Raw genomic sequence first — 16,072 nt, forward strand, 5'->3', positions numbered from 1 at the left:
ATTTCAAAGTTTCATACAAAAATTACAAAATGTTGATATAAAATGCCTACAAAGAGAAAGTTTCGTACAAAAATTACAAAATGTTGATATAAAATGCCTACAGAGAGAAAGTTTCATACAAAAATTACAAAATGTTGATATAAAATGCCTATAGAGAGAAGTGGAAATCAGATTTGGACGTTGGTAATCCTTCAAAGGTTATTTTTGCAGTGAGTTGCTCCAACCGCTTCCTTAGTGTACCAAAATACTGCAAAACTAACACTCTATATGAGCATGATCAAGCATCATTCACACAAAAGTTGAACCAATTAGCGGTGCTATACAAACCTGATATGCAACAATAAGTATTAAATCCGCAGAAGATGCGGCTCACATAGTTTTCCACTGATGAAGTGCTGTTCTCATTCCATTCACCGAACAGTTAAAATTGGAAAAAAAAAATATCAAAAAATTTACTTGTGAAGCTTGGTTAATTTTACACCAACTGGACTAACCATGAACTCACAATCCACTTCGTTCCCATTTTGACTCCAAAGTGGTTGATATTTACATCTAATGAGTTCCTATAAAATACATATCATTTAAGAATTTCAATAGAAATAAAAAAACAAAAACTATGGTTCTTCCTACATTATGTAAGTATAAAAACTACAACAATTAAAATAAGTAGTTAAATAACAAAAAACGTGATTAACTTTCTAATTCAGTTAAAAACAAATACATTCCCAACATACAATATATTTTCATCTAATTAAACGACATATAGTCATCACCCGAAATCGCGACTTGCTAGTAAAAACCAACATAAATGGAGAATGGACAAAGGTCTGGTGATATGGAAACTATGTTGGTCCAAGGAGTGATTAGCATATGCCCTAGAATGGTTGTGATATAGCAACAAATCTAAAAACTTACCAACACTACTACAATGAAAGCACTAGAACAGAACATAAGTTTAAAAATACTATATGGGTATTTTTTGTTACTATAATCACTTATCTGAGAACTAAAAAAAAGGTCTCTATCAAGTAGGTCAATAGTCGTTAAGTGCATACGCTAAGGTTATATGAAATTCAAGTGTTATAGACTCAGAATCTGTGATCTTTGTCTCACTTCCTGTCCTTGTTTGGTTGTGGATTTGGAGTTACGACCACTTATTCGAAGGACTATCCTACCCCAATTTCATATAACTGGTATACACTACACAAATATTGACATAATTGATAAAGATCAAATTATAATTATCTTACGTAGTACGTCTATTTATATAGGATTCTTATACCCCTTTTCTCGCGTAGATATCATGGCTGGATTCCATCATCATGGCAACCCGTACTTTCCACCCCACGGCAAGAAGCAGAGTCCGATGATGAGCATCAAATAGCAGGAATGGGAAGAATAGAATTAACGGCTTAATGGTGAATGGTAAATGGACCAGTGCGGTAGATGAAGTAAAAGGGGAAGCTCTCCGTTTCTTTAAAAGCAAGTTCACTGAGACTAAGACTTCGAGACCTAAACTCATTAGTCCACTATTCAAGTCTTTATCCATGATGGAGGCAATTAAACTTGAATCTCCATTTACGCTTGAAGAAGTAAAAACAACAGTCTGGGCATGCGGTAGTGACAAGGCCCTTGGGCCTGACGGACTAACATTTAAATTTATGAAGACCTACTGGGATTTATTTAAAGTAGACGTGATTCACTTCGACAAATTTGGGACTTTAGCAAGGGGATGCAATTCATCATTCATCACTCTTGCTCCAAAGATTAAAGATCCCATCTCGCTCACTGATTATCGCCCAATCAGTCTCATTAGATGTATGTATAAAATATTCTCCAAGATCTTAGCGTTGCGTCTCAAAAAGGTCATTGGTGGGCTCATAGTGTGACAACCTGAAATTTCCCATTCTAATCAAACCATTTCAATCCAATAGAAGTAGAGCAGCTACAATGAAAATTCAGACTTAGAATATAAGTTTGGCAGTTTTAGGGTTTTACACCAAAAAGGAGTATTAGGAGAGTGGTTGCACTAGGGTTTTGTGCAACACTGTAAATTCCATTACCCTAGAATCATTAGAATCCATTCCGAGATTTGAAATATTTTCTGCCAAAAATCTCAGGACCATAAATAGAATTCTGAACCAAATTGGTTCATTAGTTGAATTCCATTTAGAGAAAAGCCCATTTCTCTCTCACGGATCTTCGGGTTTTCATCCCAGATTGTGAGTCTACTTCCCTAGATGTTTTTTAATACTTGTTATATGCTTAATAACATTATTTACATGTCCAAAACACAAGATCCGGGAGTTTATCACCCAAGAACGTTCTTGGGGAGTAAACTCCAAAATCAAGCCTAAAGGTCACCTAGTCCCATTTCCGTGTTAGGCATCTAACTAAGGACTTTATGTATGAACATTAGAGGCTAGAAACACTTCAAAATCATAAAGTTCTAGGAGTTTACGGCCAAGAAAAGCTCTTGGGCCGTAAACCCCTTTTTCAAGGGCTAAAAGTGCCCTAATCACCCCCAAAGGCTTGGACTCTATTTTTGGCAATTACCTTAATGTGTTTAGGACCTAGGAAACATAAGAAAAGAACAAGTATTGAAGAGTTTACGGCCAAGAATGGTTCTTGGGGCGTAAACTCCCATAAAGGGATCAAATGACACCCTAAACACTTCCTAAGGCCAAGAGACAATTTTGACAAGTACCTAGATGAGTTATGGACTATCTAAAACATTTAGAACCCCATGTTTGAGGGAGTTTACGGCCCAAGATGTTCTATGGCCGTAAACTCCAAGAAATGGTACCAAATGGTGCCATAAATCCTCTTAAGGCCAAGTACAAAAGCTTAGAATTGTTCCTGGTTATTTGAGAGACTCGAAGGCACCATAATCACCCTCCCAAGGGAGTTTACGACGGTAAACTCCAAGGGAAAAGGGTCTTTGGGCCGTAAACTCCCCAAAGGAGTCAATATGGTGCCCAAACACTTGTATATGCCTTGAAACAATTCCCCTATAAGGTTGTAGTACTTCTAAACTCCATTTCATGACTTGTTTGAGAGTTTACGGCCAGGAGCTTGCTCCCCTGGGCCGTAAACTCTAATGAATATGGTCTTTTGACCTTAAACTTCCATTAGGGGCATTGCACTCCTTTGTTGCAACCCATTAGCCTCCTAGCACTTGACCAAAAGTGTTGTCCTCGCGCTTAAATGTTTATACTTGTATGATTAGTGATTAAATCTCTAATTATTCATATACATATGTCTTCATATGTAATTAGGATCATTGTGTGTGTCTAAGTCTCCACTTGACACCAAGCACTTGTCCGATCCTTCCGTACGATAACAGCCCGTGCAATTCCAGTCACTTACTGCAGGTGAGTTCATACCCCTTAACTAATGTTTTAAACTCTTTTTAAATGTTTTATAGGGGGGGGGATACAAGTAGAATCATGCTACTTATTATGTCAATCACATGTGATTAGCAAGTAGGATTATATTACTTATTACATCAATCACATGTGATTAATATACAACAATCAAATGATTTGGCTACTCATTAGCCGTTTTACCAAACAGTTTCCTTCAAATGACATTTTATAACATTTTATATGTTTTAAACTCCTTTTTACACTGTACACCTTACTCCGTACATTTCCTTTCAAACTTATTTACAACCGTGTTTCAAACAAATGTTTCCTTATACTTAAACTGTTTTATTAAACTTATGCCTTCAAATTGTTTTATAGATTGACACCAAGTCGATCTTTTCTTAAAATAATACTTATATTTCAAATGTCTTACAAATCTTATTTATGCTTTTATATTATAAATTGCATGCCTCTATATGTATACTTATATAAGAAATGTTTAAAAGACTTAGGAAGGCTATCCACCCTATTTCCTTTTCGCGCCTTGAGATGTGGTCTGGTGGGATTTTGGGTATTCATCCGAAGGTCGTTTAAATATTAGTTATATATCATGTACACATATATAGTCATAAAAGGTCCTTCCAGTTCATCCTATGCCCTTGGGTAGCAAGGGTATACATCCATGTCCATACGTACCATTTAGATTACTAGAAAGCTACCATATGGGTAGTTCAGGAAGATGCTAGAACAATTACTAGAACGAGATATCATATAAATGAGTCAGTTCATTCATGAGTCAATACCTTCTAGAACATTACAGTACATTAATATACTTGCTAGATAGAGAGAACACACATTACAGCTAGCACTTTTACATAAGTACATATACATGATTACTTTTACATGATTACAATTACATGAGCACATTTACATAGGTACATATACATGTTTACTTTTACATGATCATACTTATAAGAGCACTGTTACATAGATATATCAGGAGGAGTCCTATTACATTTTATATGTATTGACTCTGTTATCAAAACCCTCATTCTTATCTTTACCTTGTGATTTCAATCACATAACCGACGAGATAGATTGGGTTTATTATCCTAGTACCCAAGGATACAGTTGTGGGATTGACCATTCCTAAAATCTCTGTTAGCCACAGAGGTGAAAGTACATCCACGGATGTCAACGGTTGGTACCATCACAGGTATACGATTAAGGGATTAACTATTCCTATACCCAGTTGTTAGCAACAGAGGTAAGAGTACGTCTACGAATGTCTTAAAGTTAACAATGATAGTTACCCTAGTACCAAAGGGTAATATTCAGGTTAGTTGTATTATTGCCTTTATTTTGTGACTCATTCACATGACCAATAAGGTGAATTATATGTAAGTATCTTAGTACCAAAGGATACAAATTCTTATAATGATAATAATAGTAACACAGTTAGGTCTTGGTAGAAGACTACAACCAAAACAGTTAGGTCTTGGTAGAAGACTACATTCAGAACAGTTAGGTCTTGGTAGAAGTTTACATTGAGAACAGTCAAGTCTTGGTAGAAGACTCCTTTTGTTACTAATAGGAATCATAGGGATTCTAGGGTTTTTCAAACATTTACAGTTATTCTACAAACATTTTCATACTTATTCGAGCTTTCTTTCAAAACAATGTCAAGTCTTAAAAATTATAAGTTTTACAAATTAAGACACATTAATACTTATGATCTCACCAGCTTCAAACCTGATACTCGCTTTCAAAATTACTTGTATCCTCAGGTCGTCATAGACAGGTACCGATGCAAGAAGAAAGGAAGATGGAGCTTATTCAAGACTTATCTTTCATTTTGATTTTTGCTTTAGTGTTTATCAAAATTTGACAGAACACATTTGTATAATAATTATATTATTAATGCAATGGATGATGTTGTTGCTTGTTTACTACTTTACATTGTTGTTGATATTATACATGACGTCCTCCGCCCCAGAACGTTTCCGCTGTTCCTGGTTTTGGGGTGCGACAGATTGGTATCAGAGCATTGTTTATAGTGAATTAAGTATATCAACCCATAAAAGATATACTAACTATAAATACATAAGGGATAAAAAAAATATATATATACTCTGACCAAGAGTTTATACTTTAAATAGTAAAATATTTAAGTAGGTATACGTGCTGCATTCATACTAAAATCAGTGTCACTAGGACAGTACAAAAGAATTACGATTGTTGGACAACACAAGTGGGCTTAGAGACATATGGTCAAAACTGGGAAGATATAGCCTGATCGCCTATATTATCCGAGGGTTGACTAGCATGTGCCTAAGTTTAAGTGTGTGGTTGCAACAATGCTAAAATCTTACCAACCCTACCACAATGAGAACAATAGAACATAACAATAAATTTAAAATACTATAGGTGTATTTGGTGTTACTATAAGTACTTTATACTTGAGAATTAAAACGGGATCTTCATTACTAAGTTGATAGTTGCTAAGTGGATACACTAAGGCTACATGTAATTAGGATGTTATAGACTTAGAATCAGTGATAATTTTGCCTTACCCCTATTCTGTGTGAATTTGGAATTAAGGTCACTTATTCGAAGGTCTATCCTGTTTAGATTACACATAGCTGGTATGCACTTCACAAATAGCGATGTAACTAATGAAGATTTTCTAAATAATTATCTAGATAGTTTGTCTAATAATTATTCTCTTACCCTAAATTCTCGCAAAGAAATCATAACTGGACTCCATCCCCTTGACAAACAGTATCTTCCGAATGAAGTCATAGCTGGTTGGTTATGATGAAGACCTTTCGTCTGATGCTAACTCCGAACCAGAGTTTGAAAACCTACCCCGAGCAGCTCCCTTTCCAATTCCTAACCCTCGTCCGGCTTTTCATGGCCCGACCCTGAGAGAGTGGAATGCTTGGAAATATGGAGCCAAGGACAAGATCAGCCTATGCTATTTGATGGCGACCGAAGTTTTTACGACTTGAGCAATGAGGGCTTAGCAGATATACTCTTGCCAATCTTGGTTCGCAGAGTGGCCCGAAATGAGATTCAAGGCAGGACAACCCTACATCAGATTACAGAAGTTGTCACCTATGCTAGAATGCATACCCTCCACACCATTCGTCAAGAAGATGCACACGAGAGATCAGAGAGAAACCAGGAAACCCTGCTGCAAGCACTGGCCGAATCACGAGCCGCAGTCATAGAGCTCCGGGTATGCCAGATGATGCATGAAAGACACCTACTTGACATGGAACGTCAATTAGTTGAACTACGAGTTCACCAGAGGGATGACCGTTGCCAGTAGTAGACCCGTTACTTTAATTTTTCCTTATAAAAAGGAATCGTGTTTTCTGTCTATGTCCGATGTGGCATTTTCTATGAAATTATCATGTACCGTAAGTACTTTAGTTAGGTCTTTATGTTATCAAGACTATCTTCTCTGGATATGATGTAAGACCTTCATAAGGTCATTTTCCAGAATCTTTACATCGTGAATATCACAGATATTGACAACTGGCTAACTTCTGTGTCATTCTTCATTCGAGTACTCTTGTCATTCATTCATAAGAGTCTATCTGAATCATGCTTTAGTCAAATCATTGGACTATAGCGACTTATCTCCGGAGACACTTCCAAGTCTCTTTCAGTGGTTGGATATTGTTATTCACTAACCCACTATACCTCAGCTCGAACGACAAACGTCTTGAGACCATTCTACGAACATACTTCTACTCTTTACATGAACAATCTAAGTACATCAGGGTCAACCAGAATCGCTCACAAAATCTTTATTCTTTCATGTTAACAGAATCATGTCGTCATCCGGAAACAACCAGCCAAGCAACGAGACCTCTACTTTTTCGATGGACGCCGCTACCTTTCAAACGAAATTAACAGCTGTTGTAGTGGCTGCCGTAACCGCGGTCATTGCGCACCGTAGCGCTAGCAGCACAGTCGATACTGCTGATGGGAATGAAGTTCCCAACCGTGATATCCATCCAGGAAGTCACCAAACAGTAACAGTCACAGGCTCGCAAAGCCAGAAAGCAGAGAACAAGAAACGAAAGCGTCAAGCCCGGAAGGAACGCAAGAGAGCCCAAAAGCTGGCTATACAACAGCAGCAAGTGGAAACCCATTCCGTTCCCGTACCGAGCAGGCCATATGAGGGAAAACTCCCTAAGTGTGATAAATGTAGTTTCGATCATCATGGGACTTGCCATGAGATGCAATGTTGCAATTGCCTAAACATAGGGCATCATGCTCGTGACTGTGGAGCACCGAAACGACCCATCACTCAAGTCCCTTTCATCGAGACTGACCCTGCGCGCAAGACGAGTTATAGTGCAGAACGATTTAAGAAACAATTTCCAAGGTGGAGTAACAAGGAAGGCACTCGTGTCCACATAACTTTGGCTAAACACCGCAATCCTGTCGCCAAAGCTAGTACTACCCAGGCATGCCACCAATGCGGGGAAATAGGGCACTTCAAGAAAGATTACCCGATAGCAAAGAACTCTAGCGAAGATGGGAGAATTCTCAGGATCACAGCTGCAGGAGAGCCTGCTCCGGAACCACGTTATATATAAATTAGGCGTTTCGTTGTAACAGACTTATAAACTATCTAGAACTAGTGCAACTAGAGTCTTACCTTTTGCAAGATCCTATCTGTATAAGGACTCTCGTGCTGCTTATACTTGTCTTTTGTAGTATACCTTATTCGCAGCAATAGTCTTGTGGTAAACCTAAAGTACTGTAACTCTGTTCATGGTTGCACGGTTGTGTTTTGTCTGTAAACGTCTTATGTTCAAATCTAATGTCTTTAAGTTTCTGTATGATTTCGACATTATCATACGACTCAATTCAATTTGATCCTCACGAAAACAGCTTCATACGTACACCTCTTTCTTCTAGATCACTTTTCCAGCGAAACCGTCACATCAGAACGCCGAGGTACTCGTGCCAGGAGTACCTATTAGTTATTTTCTTTCCAAAGAAATCCCCGAAGTACCACTCGTGCAGTACGTCAAGTTTAATCCAGGGATTCATGCGGTTGATCTATCACTGAAGAATGTATGCATAAGAGTGATATATAATCAAGGTTCTACAGGTTTAGAATTGATGATTCCACTTTAAATTCTTTTTCCCCGATGGGATGTGAACTTAAAGAAGAACCAGTTATTCGACTACCTTTTAAACCTTAATTATATATGACTCGTATACACGAAAGGGTGACTGTGAAACTAGGTATGAATTCTAATATGAACTTCAGGAGGGAGAACTGCCTAAGTACGAGTAATCACATTGTCATGAGAACAAGCATAGAACCCAGTACGACTCCCTAAAATAGGTCGCCCTATAGTTTAAACACCCACGGAGATACAAGAACAGTTTGGACAACTTAGCGAACTACACATAAATAGAATTAGAAGACTAGGTTTCTCACCCTAGAGAACCTCGGTCATATTCTTCCAGATATCGACGGATCGCATTGCATGTGCCTCGGTTATTGAGGACTCCGTCGAGATTTTTCATTAGAAATCGTTATCTCTGCCGCGCGTAGACAAAATGGTTGAGCAAACGCAAAGAAAGAAACTACTTCCAGGAATGGATCCGGGATCCGAATATCACCAGTTCGAGTGTTAGGGAAAGATGTCCGGAAGACTATCTCCTGAACTCGATACGGACACTTCAAGTCCGTAGTGATACCCTTCGGATAGGACCAATGCGCCCATAGCTTTTATAAGCTAAATGAGTAGGGTACGTCTTTCTTACCTGGATCAGTTCGTCATTTCTCCTTGTAATGACTTACTTATCTACCCCTGTAGTAAGAAGGAACCCATGGGAAAACATCTCCTCCAGAGAAACTTTTAACGATGTTCTCAAAGCACGAGTTTTGAAATTGAAGAGTCAAATTTCTAAGACCCGCTATTAGTAGTGTGGGAAATTTTGAGTACTCTTTCGATTTGTCAAAACCGCTGAGCATGTATCGACATCAGAGACGCCGACATTCCTTCTCCAAACTCTAGGTCTTACCGACCTACCGCCTTAGTTCATTCAGAACTCCTCGCAAACTACAGAAACTCGTACGACTTTGACCCAGCAAGGGGTGGCCTTGACTGGGAAGTTACTCAAGAAAAGGAACCTTTGAGATTCCAAGTGAGTGACCAAGTTCTTTAGAATAACTCACTCTGGGAATGGCTTTATACGCTTCGTAAAGCGTGGAAAGCTAAATCCAAGTTAGACAGGACCTCCGAGATTCTTATCAGAATCGGTCCTGTGCCTCGCACAAACTAGATCTACTCCGCGAACTCAGTAACATACTTTCTACTCTTCGCATCTCGATCGTGAAACTATACCTTTCCGTTAGGACTCTTGCAAGTCCACTCATCGAGATCCTCACCTTCGTATTAGAACCGTGGTGACCCTCGACCGAGAGGTCAAGCGGACGAAGCAACATCGTCGCCAGTTAGTGAAGGTTCATTGGAATGCCAACCGAGAGCCCGATTTCACTTAAGTGCGCTAGAACCCATCAATTAGGAAGTTTTCTCCTCACGTCTCGATCATTTGCGCATACTTCCTTGCCTAAATTCTAATTTCGGGACGAAATTACCTTTAACAGGGGGATGATGTGACAACCTGAAATTTCCCATTCTAATCAAACCATTTCAATCCAATAGAAGTAGAGCAGTTACAATGAAAATTCAGACTTAGAATATAAGTTTGGCAGTTTTAGGGTTTTACACCAAAAAGGAGTATTAGGAGAGTGGTTGCACTAGGATTTTGTCCAACATTGTAAATTCCATTACCCTAGAATCATTAGAATCCATTCCGAGATTTGAAATATTTTCTGCCCAAAATCTCAGGACTATAAATAGAATTCTGAACCAAATTGGTTCATTAGTTGAATTCCATTTAGAGAAAAGCCCATTTCTCTCTCACGGATCTTCGGGTTTTCATCCCAGATTGTGAGTCTACTTCCCTAGATGTGTTTTAATACTTGTTATATGCTTAATAACATTATTTACATGTCCAAAACACAAGATCCGGGAGTTTACCGCCCAAGAACGTTCTTGGGGAGTAAACTCCAAAATCAAGCCTAAAGGTCACCTAGTCCCATTTCCGTGGTAGGCATCTAACTAAGGACTTTATGTATGAACATTAGAGGCTAGAAACACTTCAAAATCATAAAGTTCTAGGAGTTTACGGCCAAGAAAAGCTCTTGGGCCGTAAACCCCTTTTTCAAGGGCTAAAAGTGCCCTAATCACCCCCAAAGGCTTGGACTCTATTTTTGGCAATTACCTTAATGTGTTTAGGACCTAGGAAACATAAGAAAAGAACAAGTATTGAAGAGTTTACGGCCAAGAATGGTTCTTGGGGCGTAAACTCCCATAAAGGGGTCAAATGACACCCTAAACACTTCCTAAGGCCAAGAGACAATTTTGACAAGTACCTAGATGAGTTATGGACTATCTAAAACATTTAGAACCCCATGTTTGAGGGAGTTTACGGCCCAAGATGTTCTATGGCCGTAAACTCCAAGAAATGGTACCAAATGGTGCCATAAATCCTCTTAAGGCCAAGTACAAAAGCTTAGAATTGTTCTTGGTTATTTGAGAGACTCGAAGGCACCATAATCACCCTCCCAAGGGAGTTTACGGCCGTAAACTCCAAGCGAAAAGGGTCTTTGGGTCGTAAACTCCCCAAAGGAGTCAATATGGTGCCCAAACACTTGTATATGCCTTGAAACAATTCCCCTATAAGGTTGTAGTACTTCTAAACTCCATTTCATGACTTGTTTGAGAGTTTACGGCCAAGAGCTTGCTCCCCTGGGCCGTAAACTCTAATGAATATGGTCTTTTGACCTTAAACTTCCATTAGGGGCATTGCACTCCTTTGTTGCAACCCATTAGCCTCCTAGCACTTGACCAAAAGTGTTGTCCTCGCGCTTAAATGTTTATACTTGTATGATTAGTGATTAAATCTCTAATTATTCATATACATATGTCTTCATATGTAATTAGGATCATTGTGTGTGTCTAAGTCTCCACTTGACACCAAGCACTTGTCCGATCCTTCCGTACGATAACAGCCCGTGCAATTCCAGTCACTTACTGCAGGTGAGTTCATACCCCTTAACTAATGTTTTAAACTCTTTTTAAATGTTTTATGGGGGGGGGGGATACAAGTAGAATCATGCTACTTATTATGTCAATCACATGTGATTAGCAAGTAGGATTATATTACTTATTACATCAATCACATGTGATTAATATACAACAATCAAATGATTTGGCTACTCATTAGCCGTTTTACCAAACAGTTTCCTTCAAATGACTTTTTATAACATTTTATATGTTTTAAACTCCTTTTTACACTGTACACCTTACTCCGTACATTTCCTTTCAAACTTATTTACAACCGTGTTTCAAACAAATGTTTCCTTATACTTAAACTGTTTTATTAAACTTATGCCTTCAAATTGTTTTATAGATTGACACCAAGTCGATCTTTTCTTAAAATAATACTTATATTTCAAATGTCTTACAAATCTTATTTATGCTTTTATATTATAAATTGCATGCCTCTATATGTATACTTATATAAGAAATGTTTAAAAGACTTAGGAAGGCTATCCACCCTATTTCCTTTTCGCGCCTTGAGATGTGGTCTGGTGGGATTTTGGGTATTCGTCCGAAGGTCGTTTAAATATTAGTTATATATCATGTACACATATATAGTCATAAAAGGTCCTTCCAGTTCATCCTATGCCCTTGGGTAGCAAGGGTATACATCCATGTCCATACGTACCATTTAGATTACTAGAAAGCTACCATATGGGTAGTTCAGGAAGATGCTAGAACAATTACTAGAACGAGATATCATATAAATGAGTCAGTTCATTCATGAGTCAATACCTTCTAGAACATTACAGTACATTAATATACTTGCTAGATAGAGAGAACACACATTACAGCTAGCACTTTTACATAAGTACATATACATGATTACTTTTACATGATTACAATTACATGAGCACATTTACATAGGTACATATACATGTTTACTTTTACATGATCATACTTATAAGAGCACTGTTACATAGATATATCAAGAGGAGTCCTATTACATTTTATATGTATCGACTCTGTTATCAAAACCCTCATTCTTATCTTTACCTTGTGATTTCAATCACATAACCGACGAGATAGATTGGGTTTATTATCCTAGTACCCAAGGATACAGTTGTGGGATTGACCATTCCTAAAATCTCTGTTAGCCACAGAGGTGAAAGTACATCCACGATGTCAACGGTTGGTACCATTACAGGTATACGATTAAGGGATTAACTATTCCTATACCCAGCTGTTAGCAACAGAGGTAAGAGTACGTCTACGGATGTCTTAAAGTTAACAATGATAGTTACCCTAGTACCAAAGGGTAATATTCAGGTTAGTTGTATTATTGCCTTTATTTTGTGACTCATTCACATGACCAATAAGGTGAATTATATGTAAGTATCTTAGTACCAAAGGATACAAATTCTTATAATGATAATAATAGTAACACAGTTAGGTCTTGGTAGAAGACTATAATCAAAACAGTTAGGTCTTGGTAGAAGACTACATTCAGAACAGTTAGGTCTTGGTAGAAGATTACATTGAGAACAGTCAAGTCTTGGTAGAAGACTCTATTTGTTACTAATAGGAATCATAGGGATTCTAGGGTTTTTCAAACATTTACAGTTATTCTACAAACATTTTCATACTTATTCGAGCTTTCTTTCAAAACAATGTCAGGTCTTAAAAATTATAAGTTTTACAAATTAAGACACATTAATACTTATGATCTCACCAGCTTCAAACCTGATACTCGCTTTCAAAATTACTTGTATCCTCAGGTCGTCATAGACAGGTACCGATGCAAGAAGAAAGGAAGATGGAGCTTGTTCAAGACTTATCTTTCATTTTTATTTATGCTTTAGTGTTTATCAAAATTTGACAGAACACATTTGTATAATAATTATATTATTAATGCAATGGATGATGTTGTTGCTTGTTTACTACTTTACATTGTTGTTGATATTATACATGACGTCCTCCGCCCCAGAACGTTTCCGCCGTTCCTGGTTTTGGGGTGTGACACATAGGTGATGTGTAATCCGCATATGTGGGAGGTAGAAGTATTCTTGATGGACCCTTGGTGATAAATGAGTTGTTGTCATGGGTTAAGAAAGTGCAAAAAAGGTGTTGATGTTCAAAGTAGACTTTGATAAGGCATTCGAATCTTTAAACTGGTAGTACCTTGACTCGATTCTCGCCCAAATGGGTTTTGGCAGCAAGTGGCGATCATGGATCCACGGGTGTCTTACTTCTGCACGTACCTCGGTAATTATAAATGGATCTCCCACAGAAGAATTCGAAGTTTCTAAAGGAGCAAGACAAGGCGATCCATTGTCCCCATTTCTTTTCATCATAGCAATGGAAGGTCTCAATGTTGCATTGGAGGTGGCTAGAGACAAAGGAATCTTCAAAGGTATTCAAATCCCAAACAACGGTCCCATTTTATCACATCTTTTCTATGTGGACGACGCCTTATTTGTCGGTGAATGATTTAGAACCAATGTTAAAAATTTATCACGGACCCTCAAATGCTTCAACGCCTCCTCAGGTCTCAAAGTCAATTTCAACAAATCTAGGGTATTTGGGATCGGGGATTCGGATCGTGTGTCCGCAAATTGGGCTAGCATCCTTGGTTGTGAAGCGGGCACATTCCCATTCAATTATCTTGGTGTGCCAGTGTAGCATCCCAAAATACGACCCAAAAATTTTTGTTTATTAATTACTAAAAACACCATGTTAATATCATAAAGTAAAACTCGTACGTCAATATCTCAAAACAATAGCAAAGTATTACGAGGAAACTGTATCAAGACTGTATCAAATCACATCTATGAAAAGCTAAAAACAACTCCCAGGACAAACTGAAGATGTGGTGTGTGCGATGCCATCAACCCAAGCTCTTCCCTTTAATTGCGAAAGTACCTGAAACCAAAACTAAAACTGTAAGCACAAAGCTTAGTGAGCTCCCCCAAACTACCACGTACCATACAATAACATATAAACACATACTGGGCCTTTCCCACTGCACCAGACTGAAGTTCGGAAACTGCATCGAACCGAAGTCCGGAACTAACCAGGGCCTTGCCCTCTGCATCGGACCGAAGTCCGGAAACTGCATCGGACCAAAGTCCGGAACTGACTCGGACCTTGTCCCCTGCATCAGACCGAAGTCCGGAACTAACTGCATCAGACCGAAATCTGGAAACTGACTGAGGATAACATAGCATAGCATAAACATATCAACTAGCATAAACACATAAAATGCATATTGCATCGGGCCGTAGCCCGGAACACATAATACATAAACCCTATCTGAGCCACAAAGGCATCAGACATCCTGACTACTGCATTGGATCGAAGTCCAAAAACTACTGCTAGTTAAACGGGCCGGCATTATGGCCTTAGACTCGTTCCTACTGGAAGAAAACTCACCTCGTGATGCTGACTGCTGAAATCCTGAATGAGAAATCCCTGACGGCTGCTTCCCAGCTATAATGGGAAATAAATACTAAATCAGAATAAGGATTCTTCTATGGGTAAAATGACCATTTTACCCCTACTATGGTGTGGGACACAACATGGCCCAAAACCTCAATTCCTTCTAAGTCCATCTATGGCCCCACTATAGGCTCACTAATGGCCCAATTTGCTATATTGGGCCTAGAATCCTTTTATTGGGCCTTACTCAAGCCCAATACCAAATCCTTGGTCCTTAGCATCTGAATTCTGATGGGCCATAAAGGCCCAAGGACCCTAAGCCTGAAACCCAACCCACACCGAGGCCCAACACTCGAAGCCCAAACTGGTAGCGTACGCGGGGCGTACACCAAGGTATGCTAAGCGTAATGGCTGGTGGCCTGTACGCGGCGCGTACTTCCTTGTATGCCCAGCGTACAACCCTGTTAAGCCAACATCTCATTAAGTGCTTAATAATCCGATCTAGAAGCTACAAATCCGGATCCTAAGCTTATTCAATGACTTAAGCCATAAAGCTGCTTACTTGATGGTTTACAAGTCTCATAAAGGCTCAAACTCTCACAAATAACATTCTACTTCCATAAAACCAACTAGATCTCATGTATGGTTCCAAATAAGCCTCAAAGATCGAAACTTTACTGCTATGGGGACACTCGAGCTTCAAGGATAGCAATCCCAAGCTCCAAAAACGAAGTTGTAAGATAAAGGTCCCTCCTTTGGACCTAAAAGGTCCAAAATTCCAAAAACTCCTAGATCTAAACTCACAAGAGGAAATTTGAAAGCTTTATACCTCTTTTGAAGGCCAAATGAAGGAATGATCCCAGATCTATGAGCTCAAGGTACTCAAGTTCTCCTTCTTCCACTTCTCTTCTTCTTCTTCTTCTTCTTCACAAAGAGCTCAAATATCAAACACACACAAGCAAGGAGCAAAGGGGACGAACTAGGGTTTCTATGGGGTGAATAATAAGTGAGGAGGCCAAATGGGAGGCTATAATGGGGTTTAAATACGTCTCAAACCCTAAAATTAGGGATTTTCCTTTGGCCGCGTATGTTGGGCGTACACTATGGTACGTTGCG

The sequence above is a fragment of the Lactuca saligna genome, chromosome 5 (genome assembly GCF_052625555.1).
Source record: "Lactuca saligna cultivar CGN05327 chromosome 5, ASM5262555v1, whole genome shotgun sequence".
Lineage (NCBI taxonomy): Eukaryota > Viridiplantae > Streptophyta > Magnoliopsida > Asterales > Asteraceae > Lactuca > Lactuca saligna.